Consider the following 14,156-nt stretch of genomic DNA (forward strand, 5'->3'; position numbering starts at 1 on the left):
CCGGAGAAGGAATCATAAAAACGGTTGTTACAAACACGGTCCCCGTATTTAATTTGTGTCTTGTCTGATTCTACACTATGTGCGTCTTTAGCTACAGTGTGCTAATTCTTGCGCTTGGCAATAAACTATCTATACTGAATTCTAAAGAACTGTCACCGTGGCTCAGAGGTTATGGTGCTCGGCTGCTAACCCGAAAGAGTTGGGTTCGATCCCGGCCGCAGTGTAGCATTTCGATTGAGGCGAAATGCTAGAAGCCCGTGTGCTATGCGATTTCAGTGCACATTAAAAAGCACCAGTGGCCGAAATCATCCGCAGCCCTCCACTGCGGCCCCCTTATAGCCTGCGCACTCATAGCCTGAGTCGCTTTGGAGCGTCAAACCTCATAGAAACAAAAACTGAATGTTAAAGGTCTCCTAGTTACAGAAGGGTGGAACGGGAAAGTACAGGTAGTCTTGCGTTACCTATAGCGCGAGACTGCTTTTGTTCTTCTATAGTTACGCCTTGCTTATCTCTTGCACTATTCAAATGTCAGCGCAATGTGCACCTTTGCTGAGATGCCCAATTGCCCGCGTGCAATGCAGCTCCTTCCTATTCAGTGATTTAGTGCGGTACGGGACGGAACGAGCGCAGGGCAAAGGGGGGGGGGGGGGGGGGGACATGGCATTTGCCACGCCCTGTGTTTGCCGGGGCGTCGTGACGCTAAATCCCCGCCGCCGCTGGAAATGCAGTGTACATGCAGCGTCCCAAGCAAAAGTATAACAAATATGGCGGATCTACCCTGGTGGAGAGGAGGAGAGTCTAGGAGAGACCGTCGCTGGCTGGACGTGGAGCAAGGCGACGCCGCAGAGGGCGTGACCGTAGTGCGAGTATGTGCGCGCGCTCTTCCTGGTTCCCTCGCGGTATGGTTTCGAAATATGCAACCAGGTGGCCGGCGAGTTTTTAATCGAGCTTTGCGCAACGTGGGAACGAGCTTGTGAGTCCAGTTCACATACTGGCTGCTCCTCCCTCCCTTCCAGTTCAATATCATGACTTCAAGCGAAACATTCATCTGGAAAGATTCGCGCAGGAGCAATTGGTTTCGTCAACGACAATGCGTGGCAGTGCTTTAGCCAAGGCAGGGCGGGGCGCAGCCTTGGATTCTATTTGAGCGGGCTTCTTTAACGCCCTATCTATAGATTCTTAATTGGTTGCGCTCAGTTCGATTCTCCCGATTATTCAGTCCCTAATTTATATGCAGGTGCCCTACGCTCTTTTTCTTTTCACGTTGTTGCCATAAATAGACTACATATACAAACGAATGCACACGTTCTTTTGCCCGCAGCAGAAACTGTTATTTTTTTAAAATAAAGAACTCCATTTTACTCATGCGTCACTACATTATTTTCTTATCAATGCCTAATCTTGTTTAAATTTTATCGCTAGTGATTTAATTCTGGATCTGAATTTATTTCACGAAACCGTTATTCACTTCGCTGTGTTCACTGCAAATGACAATAATTCAAGAACCTTCCTCCTTCGTCTAGAAACATGATTACCCTTCCCCGAGCACTTTGATTGGATAACTGAGTGTGCCTGATTGAGATTTATTTTGTTTTATTCGTCCAGTCACCCAAATGTGTTGAGGTATTGCTACAGTCAGCAGCGATGATACAGAAAGAGTTTGTGGCTGGTCACCGCTCTCAATACGATCGCTCGCAATTCACAATCCCACATCACTAGATGCATAGCTAGATATTCATTGCGAGAATAGTTAAAATGACTTTATAGTTAATTTACTCGACCTGCATACGTATGTCGAGCCTTTCTTCCCTTTCTTTCTGGCGGCGTGTCCTCCTCGATTGAGCTTCTCGAAAGAAAAGTGTGAAATTACTTCATTTTCAGCTAAGTTCACAACAAAGTCGTCAGTTACCAGGCGCTAGTAAGCTTTTCTAGATGGTCAGTTGCTTGAAATCACCAGTTATTCAAGTAGAGAGCCAAATTTTTTTCATGTCCTGTTTATGTGCAGGTGTAAATGAAGGTCCAATAATATTGTTACGCCTATTACGCTGCGTGGCGCGGCGCTGCGCGCAGGGTAGACGAGAACGAGGTTGAAGCGCAAGAACTCGGGCTGTGGTTATAGCCTGACGATGGCCGTTCCCTGTTCTTGCCCATTTTCCAGCTCATGTTGTAAACCATCCCCTAACAACTTGGTGGAAGTGTTGGGTTGTTCTGGACCCCGCAGAGCATCTACAGAGCAGACGCTTGACCGGGCTCCCGCCTGACCGAACAGCCATGGCAAGCCACGACGGAGAAGGACACTTTTCGCGAACGACTGGAACAGCTCCAAACCTTGGCTGCGTACATCAGGCACCTGTCAGTTCCTGGCCGCACCAGCGTGAGTCCGAGACGTTCTCCGGTGTTATCGATGAGGGTGTCGAAGATTGGCGGACACACTACCAACGTGCCAGCAAGTGTAATCTCAGGGGCTCAGCCATGCAACTCGCCAACGCGGTCTTCTTTTTGGCCGGCACAGCGCTGCTGTGGTTTGAGAACCTCGAAGACAAACTATCTACGCGGGACAAGTTAGTGAACGAGATCACTAAGTGCTTTGGAGACTCCACATCAAAGAACCGCAAGGTGGAACAGACCCTTCCTCAACGAGCGCAGTTGCCAGGAGAAACGTGCACGACTTACATCGAGGATGTCCTGAGTCTCAGCCACATCGTGAACAGGCGCATGTCCGAGGAGGACAAGGGTGGCCATCTTTTAAAGGGGGTTGCTGAAGATGTTTATCATTTTCTGATCACAACGGACACCCTCGCCAGTACCTCGGATGTTCATCAGCACTGCCGCACATTTGAGGCGTTGAAAATGCGGTGAATTTCACCCAAATTTGGACGCCTTTTTAATGTTACAACGGTCGCCAGCGTTCGGTTAACACAGCTCGAGTTCTCGCGTTTCAACCTCGTCCTCATATACCTTGCGTGCAGCGCCACGCCACGCAGCGCAGTCGGCGTAACAAGAACTCGGGCTGTGGTTAGCTGACGATGGCCGCTCCCTGTTTTCTCCCATTTTTCAGCTCATCTTGTAAATAAACCCATCCCCGTAACAACATTATTAACTCGAGCTCTCTTTCCATATCGCCTTATAAATTCCAATCCAGCTCTAGCGAATGCATGAACAGGGCCTGAATAAGGTGTTTTAAGCGAAGCCTTTCACGTTCCGCGTTCACGGTGCGAGATTCAGCGTCATTCGTCATTCGACGAGGGAAACTATGCCCTAGCGCCCGCAAAGAAAACGCTTATGTTTTCCGTTTATATAGAACAAGGTGTTTTTTTCCTGCCTAGTGGTGAAATGGAGTATTTTTAATGAAACTGCAGTCGAATTAAATTTCCGAAGCCGAGGATTCAACCAGAATCGCGACAGTTGCGCTTACTGTTAACAAATGCTAACTCATACAAAGACCGTTTGAAAAATATCGCTAGTATGGCTATGAAACATGCAATTAAATACTATTGGAGCAGCAGGAACTCAGCAAGTCAGGAACGAGGATCGCCATTCATTGAAATCTACTCTGTAGGCTGGTAGTAAACCATGGAACCCACCGGAGCAAGCAGTCAGTTCAAATGCGAACAGGATCGGCATAAAAGGCTGAAAGCTGGTGAAGTTTTTTTTATTTTTCTGTTTCAATCAACTACTAATAGGCATCAAACTGCTACGCACTATTTGTTTGGTAATTAATTTCAACAATGAGTTGGCCACGAGGTATTCCGTCCCATCCGTAGAAATGCGTCCTATTTTTGAGTTAAAGTGCGAAATGTCATGTACAATCTTGTCTTCCCATCTCCAACAGAGGCACCAATTTTAGTAATAAAGAGCAGTTTCCTAATGGTATTACCATTTCTACAAAGTCTGTTTGGCGCTTCTTTATTAACGGCAAAGTCGTTTGAAGCTCTTCATGCACACCGGTAGTTTCTTTATTCTTCTTTCTTTAGTAGAAGTTTCTTCATTAGTTTCAATAAAACCTCGCCAGTTTAAAATAACATGCGACGGGTATAAACTGACGCGGAGTGCATTCCACGTAACTAAAAAGCAGCCTATAAGCTGAGTCCCTGTGCAAGAGGTCCAAGAACCACGACGCCTACTCCTTTCGAAATTGTGGGCGGTCACCCTTTGCGCACCGCACCAGATGCTCTCCTATATCTGCGTGGTCTAAAGCGGCCCCTGATTTACACACAATACGAGTACCATGAGCAAGGCGCGAAGGAAATGCTTCGCTCAACGTCATACTGGAGCGACTACGCAATGCCACGTGCTTAACAAGGCAGCGTGCTTCAGAGGCCGCAAAGGCTGTGTTGAAACCTCGCTCTCGAGAAGAGGTGACGCATCCAGTTTTTTGCGCTTTCTTAGTTTATTTCACTTTTAAACTGCGCTCAACGTTCCAGTGTAGCCTGTGCTCTGCGCTCCAAATGAGGAGCATGCCGTCCGAGCTAAAAGATTCGCACAGCACCTGGCTCGCTGGCTGTGTAATTGCGCAAGTGAGGCGTTCGTTCGGAATAGATATGTAGGAAAGCTTCAGTCAGGCGGTATGCTTATTGCGAAATGGCACGTTCCTAGAATCTACCGTTTCACCAGAAAGGAAAAGAGCCGACGGGAAAGGAGAGAACGAAGGAGATCCTGGTCACTCACCGGTTCTCTTTCGACGCTCGGCGGAATTTCGCAATCCTCGAGCACGTGGACGCGAGCTTGATCCCGAGCCTTTCGCTTTCGGGGCCCGAACCCCGGCGGGGGTGACGACACACAGCGAACGGGCGGGCACACTTTTTGTCGAAGTCCTCGTATTGTGCGGGCGCTCACTGCGTAGTCGTCGTAGACGTCTTCGCGATGTTCCCACGTGTAGGAGGACGACTTGTTGCCTTTTTTTCTTTTGCCCCTTTTACGCTTGGCGCCGATGCTTTCGCCCGAAAACTCACTTTCCGCGGAACCTGGTTCCCATGAGGCTCTCGCTCGTCCTTGCGAAATTCCTCTTGTTTGTCACAGAGATTCACTTGATGCTTCTCTCTGTAATCTGCCGGTTGCCCTTCCTTTTCCTTTTTTTTATTTTTTCTCAGAAGGAACCGTCTTGCGACAGTCTATACCGCATCTGCAGTTTCGTCAGAATCGGAGACAAAACGCCCTCTTTCAAATCGATTCCAAATGCGATGCATTTTGGTAGAGCGGCGAGCCTTAGCATCTTTCATTCTCGGTTGCGTAATAGGCGATGCGCCGCACACACTAACATTGAGGGCAAAACAATCGATGCGCAACCTTCTTCTATTCTGGTCTCGGCTTTCTGAGAGGGCCTTAAAAGGTTCGCGTTTGTGACGTACGACTTCGCACTGGAAGCAGTTTACGCTGAGCCTCTGTTGCCCGCTGGATCAGAAAAGCACAGTGAGAAAGAGACCCCCAGCTGCAGAGCCCGAAAGTAAACAAGAGTTTCGGAGTAATATTACCCCTCAATCGCGGAGTTTTCGACAGAACAGGGCAGCCGGCAATCGCATGCCTTGCGTAACGCTTAACGGCGAAGCGTGGCTGGGGTTGCGTGGCGTCGTTCTCGGCGACCGAAATAAAATCATAAAATATATGTGTACCGGGAAGCAAACGACAGTGCAAAGCGGAGAAAATTGAGTGGGCGGCCGCCTTTCTTTTCCTTCTCTTCTTCCTTCTATCGTTCCTCTTTTCTTTCTTTCCTTCCCGCCGCCGCGCCACACTTTTCCTTAACGAAACTTGCGCAACTTGACTGGGTCGGTCGGTCGGTCCGCCTCCTCTCCCAATGAGATCGGCGGCCGCGTGCGAGCGAGAACGAGAGGTGGCCGCCCGCTCAGTAAAGCCCAGAGCGAAGAAGGTTTCAAAACACGAGTTCCCACGCCGCCCTCGCAAAGAGCGCGCGGGCCGCCCGAGCTAGCTAGCTAGCTAACCGGCGAGCGAGCACACACACGTCCACTTCCTTGCGCAAGAATCGGTCGGTCCCTTCCTGCAGCGTCGACGCGGGCCAAGTCCTCCGCCGCGCTGCTTTGGGCGAGGAGCAGTAGCAGCGCACCACCGAAGCCGCAGGAGAAGCGGCCAGCCACGTGTGCGCAGTGCCTCTTCCCTTTCGCAGTGGGTCCGCAGGGGCCGAGGCAGCGTGGCTGCTCCGGACTCGACTCACCGGCGCAGGCCGGCTCTCTCTCTGGGCCGGGACCCCGGCGGTGGTCCTCCGGTAGCTCGGGCTGGGGTATGTGCACACGCACACACAGGCCGCGCCACCTGCGCATGCGTTTTGCGAGACGGGAAGGGGACGGGCCGACGGCTGGATCGATGCTGGACTCCTCTTCCGACGTCAGCGGCAGCGCCCGTTTGTTGTGGCCCCGACGGTGGCGCGTGCGGCCGCGGGACCGTTTGAGTGCTCGCTGACGCCGGCCTGAACGACGGGCCGACCGAAGTAGCTAGTCCTACTCCCGGCGCCGCTTCCTTTACGCGGGGCACGCGATGGAAATGGAATGCGGCAAATGCTTTTCACAGGCGCACCAAGCGGCGAGCGTTGTTGTTCCCTTATTTGGGCAGTGGGGAGAAACCGCGTAGCTTCCCTCTAAGGAGGCAGCTGGGCGGAAAGCAGGTTAGATTAATCTCGCTTTCCCTGAATAGCTGTAAGACGTCGATTACAACTGAAGAACTAAGAGGCAAATCCCCTTAGAAGAGTCTTTTCAACGTCGTGGTCTAGTCTTGCCACCGCCAAGGCCGCTAGCAGGTGGCTGGCACGTGCAAGGCGATTGACCGTGGCTTCATGACAATAGGCTTAGGGTCTCCTGTGAGAAACATTGGCCGATTCGTTCTTGAATTGTGCTGACTATAGCAGGCGAGCGGGTGCTCAAAGAAGCCGCCGCTAGCATTTGAGAGAGTTCGGGCTTCTTAATGAACCAACGTCCACTAGGTGTTTTCTAGAGTTACGTTCTCTTTCGAAACACGACTGATGGCAAGTTTCCTTTTGCTGTAATACGGACAATCATTCCATATCATTTGCATGCATACACATTCGGTAGGAAGCTTGGTTTTAACTCCGACTATCGCTGTATCGCGGTGACGCAGCGTGCAGTTTCCGTGCAGTTATACATATATGTTTGTGTCACGAACCAATCCTCTGGACATCCTGTGCCTTGCAAATGCATGAACTCGCGTTTGGGTTCCTTCTGCTTGCTTGCCCTTGTCTGAAGCAGTTCAAGCAGATTCTTTAAAATTATCTTTCCTTGTGGCTGGACGAAGTATACTGGTCAAAATAACTGCAGCAATAAAACTGTGGGGCTTGGGGCCTAGGTTACATCCAGATGAGCATCCGATTTCTCGTTTAAAGTGCAATATGTGCGTTGTTCTCTTCGTTACTCTCTGCGAGGAAACAGCTACGCTTCGCACTGCACGCACTTTCCTTGTGATGGATTGCTTCCAAGAGAGCATTACGAGCTGCAGTTCTGAACAATCCATTATGCGTACTTGACGGTAGTGAAGTTTTCCGACCTTAACTAACTCGCTAAATGACTTGTACTGAACACTTCTCGCATCGCTAGCTGACTGACATCGCTCGCCATGCATTCAGACGCACAACATCAGCTAAATATGGATTCTCCTTGTCCAAGAATATATTTCAACCAACATCATCCCTTCAGCGTTGCGTTGTACAAGCTAGGTTATTCACCCCGTGATGTATGGCTTAGTTTTCTCTTCAAAATGTGGGTTCTTTGTCTACGATGAGCCCACGGTCGTAAGCGTCTAGAAGGTTGAATTCTTCCATAAACACCTTGGCGTCAGTACACAAATGGCGGCGATTGTGACACACATCTGTCGCTCGTTTGCAATACGTCTCCAACTAACATGTCCGTGATCACTCAGTTATTTTGGGGTTCCACGCGCGCCGTACGTTCCGCGCGCATTTGCTGATTTCTCCGAGCTCTAACGGGCACCGAGGAATGCTTAAGTTAACCGGTTATGCTTCGATTTTAATGAACAGACGTTGCAGGTTCGTTTCTAGCTCAGCTTCAGCTCGCTAAATTTGCTTAAACGAGTGCTTTCGGGATACGTATTCTACGACCCTTTGCGAGAATCTCCTCCTCGGCATCGCTGATGCGAACAAAGAACATTTCGCTTCCGGGATCTGTCGTATACAATGTTCTGCGAGAATCCGGCCCCCAACTTAGTTTACCCCGTCAAGGAACACTTAGCTTTCTGGAGTGAAAGGAAGAAGCGTGTGGCGACCAATTACAAATGCACGGAAGTATTCAACTTTATCATTTAAAAAACGCGCAATTCATGCATCCTTGTTCATAGAAATAAAGATTCAAATACAAGAGAACCAATGAAGTCAAGAAACGACTGATCAAGTCAAAAAATAATAATTGGAGGCACTGCGGGCGATGGATTAAATAAGTATCTTATTTGCCGTAATCAGTTGTTACCTGTGTCGCTCCTGCGATGATATGAAATGGAAACGGTAACTGATACGGAATGCGAAGCTAGCAGGCTGACTCTCCCGAAAAAAAAATTGAAACTTGTAGTCCACATACGGATTCCTTCCATACATGCCACCCACGAAAAAATGACTGCTAGAGTGAAATCTTACAATATATGAAAAAATTGCCCTCATAAACTCACTCCCATTCAAAAATGTTTTTATGATAAATGTTGTGCATGCGCGTGCATTTGAAGATGATAGGGAGCAGTGAGCAGCTGTCGACACCTCTAGCCATGTTAGCGAGTGCAGGTGATTCTGCAAGTCCCGCCAGTCCCATCTGAAAGCATCCGAGGAATGCTATTGCAGTCACGTTTCCGCTGCCCATAAGAGAAGATTGCAAATTGGTGCATTTGCATTTCACACTTGACGTCGCTGTGGCTCAGCAGCTCATGCATTTTGCCACTGACCGCGAGGCCACGCATTCGCTCGCAGGCTCCTCGAACAGTTGACCTAATTTCGCCCGGAAGGCGCTTGTGTCTGAACTAGCCCAGTAAAATTCCTGTGTAGGTTGAAAGGAAACTTGGCCTGTCGAAATTACTCCTCGACTCTACCCTAAAAAGCATTTCACTCTGAACCACCTCTCTGAACCACCTTCTCCAAGCAATACCTCGAGAAAAATCACTCCCACAACTTACGAAATAATGCATGCAGAAAAACAAAGCTGCGAACAAATTACGGTACCCAAATACTATCTTATTGTATACCAGAGTTCTTAAACAAACATCCTTTTATCAGACAAATATTAGAAGAAAATACTGCAACCATTGCTTTTAAGAACACTCTCCTTGATTATTTACTGTCACTGCAAACTTAGACTGATAGCGTTTTTTTTTTTGTGATGTAAACTCTGTTTGTGCATATTTGCTTGTCTTTTAAGTTTTTAGACTTGTGCTTTATGCCGTTTTAAGAAACATGTTAAAGAAGTTTTCCTTTTTCTTCAGAATGCCTTTTCACATGTATAATGCGCTCTTTAAATAAGATGTTATAGTTCTCTTTGAAGCTTCCTATGTGTGCTGTGCCGGTGCTCGTACTGCATTGTCTGAACAAGTGTCAACTTCTGGGAGGGGGGGGGGGGGGGGGGGGGGGGGGGATGGGGGGGATGGCGCTTTGTCAGGCATCTCACTGCCTTTTCGCCATTCTCCCAGACACTTGTACCTGTCTGAATAAACTTCTTATCTATCTATCTAACAAACTGTGCGCCGAAAAATAAGGACTGTGAACAAGGCGCTCGCATGGGAGCCGAAACGTCGTGTCACTCGTTGTTTCTATCGGCGCCGCTTCATATTTGGTCATGCACCCTACCAACCAGACGGGCTTTCGTCAATCGCTTGTTTTTTGACTAAACTGAGCTTCTGTAAGCTACTGCTATGTTCCCCTGGATAAACCGGATAGTATCGAATAAATGCCCCAATACGTACAATGAGCGACCGTATGGTCGGATATAACTCAAGAACAAAGCGACCGAGTCCCCCCAAAGAAGTGGTTTGGTTGGTTTGGTTTATGGGGTTTAACGTCCCAAAGCGACTAAGGCTATGAGAGACGCCGTAGTGGAGGGCTCCGGAAATTTCGACCACCTGGGGTTCTTTTACGCGCACTGACATCGCACAGTCCACGGGTCTCTAGAATTTCTCCTCCAAAGAAATTCAGCCGCCGCGGCCGGGATCGAACCCGCGTCTTTCGGGTCAGCAGCCGAGCACCATAACCACTGAGCCACCGCGGCGGCGCCCCAGAGAAGTGACTACAGGTAATGGCGTCGACCGATTTTCATGACGCCGCTGTTAATCCTATTAAGCCGCCCTTTCATCTACCACCCCTTGTGATGTCACGCTAGCAGGTCCGAGGTGATTAAGCACGGCATCCTGAGAACCGGTCCACGCAATTGGATGGAGTTTCTCCTTAGAGGGGCATTGGCTGCCTCGTTCTTTTTGGTCAAATGTTTAGGGGAATCCCCCAAGGTGGAGTAGATTGGTAAATCTTCTTGCATCCTCGTTCTTGTATTCTATCCGGCTATAGACTGCCCCCAACCAAGTCTTTTATTTCATCCGGTCTCGAAGTGTCTGCTTCTGACCGGACAAACGGCAGATAAATCTTATCTTGCTTGCGGTCTTATCCTGTTGTGTCGGTCCGCGTCCGGCTTATTCTTTCCTTCTCCCTTGATATCTCTTACCGGCTCGCCCAGTAGGCCACCGACTACACTTTGTCACTCTGTCGCCTACGCCAAACGGTCCGGTGTCGTTTCGTTTCCGGCACTAAGCTCTGCACCCTCTGACCTGCGCAGAAAGGACGAACGACTCAGACAACTGAGTGCGCGAGCGCATTTCCGTCTCGACAAAGCGGGGGACCGGAAAGGCACCGCCATAAGGCATCACCCCCCGCGCGCAGCGCAGTATGCACAGCATCGGCCGTGTGCGCGGGGCCACGTCGGGCACGGGACGGGCAGCTGGCGAGTGGGCAGCCGTGGGCGACCATCGCCGACGCGGCCCCGACGTCCGAGGAGGCAGCTCAGGGCTGCCAGCGCACGCTTCCGCCCTTCCGGTCCTGATGGGCGTGGCGACAGCGGCGCGCTTCGTCTCCGGACGGGCTCTACGGAACGCGCTACGCATTCGGGTGGTGTGCGTGCGTGTGCGCTTTTATATACAGAGTGACAGGAGGCGAATTGTGCGCCGAGACGCTGTCGGCGGTGGGCGGTAGGGTCAGTATCCCGGCTCGCCCTGCTAGTGACAAGAAATGTCCCTGCAAAGCGTTTGAGGAAGTCGTGGGCGAACTATTGCTGTCCATTCATATAGGCAACTAGCAGTGGAGCTCTCCGAGCGAACAGCAGTGTCGTCACACTGGCTAGCGAGGAGAGAAAGCAGCTTTGAGTTCAGTGTCGTGAAATGCACTGAACTGTGGCACGATTGGTGACGTCTCTTGTTTATATTGCATGTCGCTACGGCGTAGGAATTACCGGCAGCAGTTGCAAGTCTACCCACCGCGGTGGCTCACTGGTTAGAGCGCTCGGCTACTGAGCCGCAGTTCTTGGGCTCGAACCCTGCCGCGCTTCGATGAAGGCGAAACGTAAAGGCGCCCGTGTGCTGTGCGATGTCAGTGCACATTAAAGGTCCCCAGGTGATCGAAATTATTCCGGAGCCTTCCACTACGGCACCTCTTTTCTCTTTCTTCTTTCGCTACCACCTTCCTCCCTTCTTTTACAGAGCGGTTCGGGTGTCCACCGATATGTGAGACAATTATGCTTCACTTCTTTTGGTCAAGAACCAATTTATTCATTTATTGCAAGTCTCTTCCTGCCTATAGTCAACAACAACCTCGACCTCTCAGCTCAGAGCAGAGTGCACAGCGGCTTTGTGAAGCGACCTGCATTGCATCGCATAGCGCGATGCACGAGCGTCCGCGCCCAGCCGGAACCGGTCGTAACGCGCGTCACTGAGACTGGGCCACACTGTGGCGCACGACGATAAGAAAAGCGATGAATCAGGCGTACTTCTCTCGCTGTGTAGAAATTTGCCTCGTTTTTGTGGGCGGCAGCTTTGAGCGGAACAGCCATGCACCCGTAGTGCCACCTGGGCCAACACTGCGCCTGCGTGCGCTGCCGCGTTAACCGCTGCGGCGCTGGCGGCGCAGACGCGATGTGTCATCATCGCGATTTATTTCTTTGATATCTTATTTTTAATACTTATGGCTGCTTATAATTTAGTTCATAAGCATGTTTTTGTTATCCATTGCGGTCGAGAAATGTTACCTTTGTTAGGCTTAACTGCAGCCGCGTCTGCCGCTGATACCAGGATCGCTGCAATCGTTTCGACCATGGCGCCACCCACGGTGCAGACGAGCAAATTGCAACATGCCACAGCCTTGCCTGAGCATTGCAAGTTGCCTATGCTGGAGCAGGAGGATGGGTGAATCGCAACAGGGTTGTCCTTGCGAATAGTGGCGGCAATTGCTCGAGCTGAGCGCTTCCGGCATAAGGGGGTGGAGTTTCCAGAGCGGAAAGGGCTCAACGTTGTTACATCGCATCCTTACAAGAGTGTGCCAGACAAGCCTGACGGAACGAGGCGTGGCGGGTATTACAGTACTCGGATAACGACACGCTATGAGTCAGTGGAGGTATCCTCTTTTAGAGAAAAGGAAGTGGCGAAGGATGTACGGTAATGTTTCAGCGTACTGACGTGCCAAAAGTGCGGAAAAGTAAAATAAAACAAGTCTCTTTCAGTTTTACTGCAACGCCGTAGGGCACTATATTGCGTCTAGAAGCAGCTTTTCTCTCGTGCTTCATCGCTGAATAGTATACAGGGCGGCACTGGCGATACAGTTTAATCTCGTAAAAACGAAGTTGCAGTGGCCTGGCGATTAGTTTATTATAGGCGTTGCTTCGTTATAGCCAATGTTGACTGAACTTGCGAGGGGAATCGCCATTCCTTCGTTATATCCGTTATTTCATTATAACGAGGTTCGACTGCATTTTGAAACGACTATACCTGACTCTTACAGACAATTGCTTTCACCACAAGCATGCATGCGACTAAGAGGTGTTGCTTAGTTGGCACGTCGGTACCTTGAAAGCTTTCTTTCTTAAATCTCTAATTCCCCTTTTTTTCTTAGTTTTTTTTCCTTTTCTTACGTGTACGCGTACTTAAGATTGGATTTTAGAAATGTTCACATTGCCATTCCTACAGCACACCGCGTGTCTCTTAGCACTTAGCACCGCCGGTGGACGACAGGCAGGAAACGACCCCAGCTCGCACACGAAACGACCGTGCTCTCAGCGGCGACTGAGTTTGCTAACGCCCGTGTACGCATTCGCGATTAAGCTTAGAAGAAAAAAAACAGCGCTGGCAAAACGTTGTCCTGAGGGCGGGCATGAGCAGCGCGTGCCGTGTCGTCCGAAAGAGATGCCACTCCTTCCTCCCCCCCACCCCCCCCCCCCCCCCCCCCTCCCCCTCGCGCGCAGCAGCGGGAGATGCAGCGATTATTCTCCGAAGCACGCGCGCGTTAAAAGCACGCGGAACTTCAGCGCTCGCGAGCTTGGAATAAGAGAAAAGCTCCGCTTTCGTTCGCCAAAACCGTGCAGCATTGCGAAGGACATGCAGTCGGCGCCGGCTTTCCTTCGGTGGTCGAGTTTTTACAGCGGTAGACGCGCGTTAGAATGATTCGCTGCACAGGACGGCGCCTTGACCTTCACGAGTGGTCAGATTTACCCATGTATGCCAAAAGTGGGATCCAACTCAAGAATGAAGCTGCTTTTCCCCTTCAAAGCACCTACTTCCAGCCAATGGCGTCGGCCGATTCTCATAAGCCATGTTAGGGCGAAAATGCAGGGGGTGGCAGATTAAAGGGGAATGTCCCCTCCTTCCGTTGTCGGGGATAGTTCCCTCGTTGCATTGTCACGCTATACAGCAGTTCATGAGAATCGGCTGACGCCATTGGCTGGAAGGGCATCATTTTACGGGGAAAAGACGCTTCGTTCTTGAGTTGTGTCCGACTGCAGCGTCCAACATGCAGGACACCGCTTTCTTGCTCAGAAACCTTTATTGTGCAAAAGCTTACGGCAGCTAGTGTAGGTTTAAGAGGCTCTAAACTTTTCCTTTACGAGGGTTGCGCTGAGGGCGATCAGTTTTATGCGTTGTGTATGTTCAGAAGAATCCGCCAGTGTTCTATAGAC

The 14,156-nt window shown here is 50.2% G+C and overlaps 1 protein-coding gene across 5 annotated transcripts in view; it reads right to left on the minus strand.

Moving 5' to 3' along the window:
• The window catches only part of LOC149371665 (solute carrier family 35 member F3-like), a 317,875-nt gene that overhangs the window by 201,599 nt on the left and 102,120 nt on the right, over positions 1–14,156 (minus strand). Inside the window, exon 1 of one of the 5 annotated variants that reach the window (XM_089565901.1) lies at positions 4,669–6,256. The exons of the other annotated variants lie outside the window; for them this stretch is intronic. The gene's annotated coding sequence lies outside the window, so the exon portion shown is untranslated. Of the gene's footprint in view, positions 1–4,668; positions 6,257–14,156 lie in introns of those variants that run through there. 5 annotated transcript variants of the gene reach the window in all.

The sequence above is a fragment of the Amblyomma mixtum genome, chromosome 1, assembly GCF_055824585.1.
Source record: "Amblyomma mixtum isolate Tamu chromosome 1, ASM5582458v1, whole genome shotgun sequence".
In the NCBI taxonomy this organism is placed as follows: domain Eukaryota; kingdom Metazoa; phylum Arthropoda; class Arachnida; order Ixodida; family Ixodidae; genus Amblyomma; species Amblyomma mixtum.